The sequence below is a fragment of the Nelumbo lutea genome, chromosome 3 (assembly GCF_056320005.1).
Source record: "Nelumbo lutea isolate HS-2025 chromosome 3, American lotus-T2T, whole genome shotgun sequence".
NCBI classification, from domain to species: domain Eukaryota; kingdom Viridiplantae; phylum Streptophyta; class Magnoliopsida; order Proteales; family Nelumbonaceae; genus Nelumbo; species Nelumbo lutea.
In genome coordinates, this window is record NC_142686.1 from 41,073,393 (window position 1) to 41,074,065 (window position 673).

Sequence of the window (673 nt, forward strand, 5' to 3'; positions counted from 1 at the left end):
GCTCACAGCATATCTCCGCCGTATATTAGAAACATCTCCCGATGATAAAATCATCATCATTTAAAAATATTCTCAATACACGGAAGAGATGTAAGTAATCATGTGAGGGGCTGATTTGATCTCCCGCCATCGCCCAATCATCCAAAAATCGAGCACGGTCGACTCGCTTCAACGTAACCGTACATACGGAATATGGGTCGGCCATGGTCGTTTGGGTGGGCTTATCGGCGGTTGAACTTAATCCAATCATCATTGATTCCGATCGGACGGTGTTAACGAGGTGAGGCCGTAGTTTGTCTCGATTAATAATTCAAAACAAATGTAATAAAATAATACTAAGATAAATTATAAATACAATATAATGTCAATATTAATTATAATTAAAAGGGAAAATGAATTAGAACAATTAACGATAGGATAGGGGTGCAACTTGTTCGGGCCTAATCCGAGTCCGATTGAAGCTTTAACACGGGCCGGACTTGGATTTTTATTCCTCAATTTGGGTCTCGGTCTAAAATCCCAGTGTTTTTTGTTAAGCTGGGCATAACGCTTAGGAAGCCCTATAAGCTTAGCCCAACCCTAACCTAGCCCAAATCTGGCCTAATTTCTTTACATACATACTTTATTCATGCCCTCTACCATATGGCTCGGCTACATGAATCTTGTTTTGTCA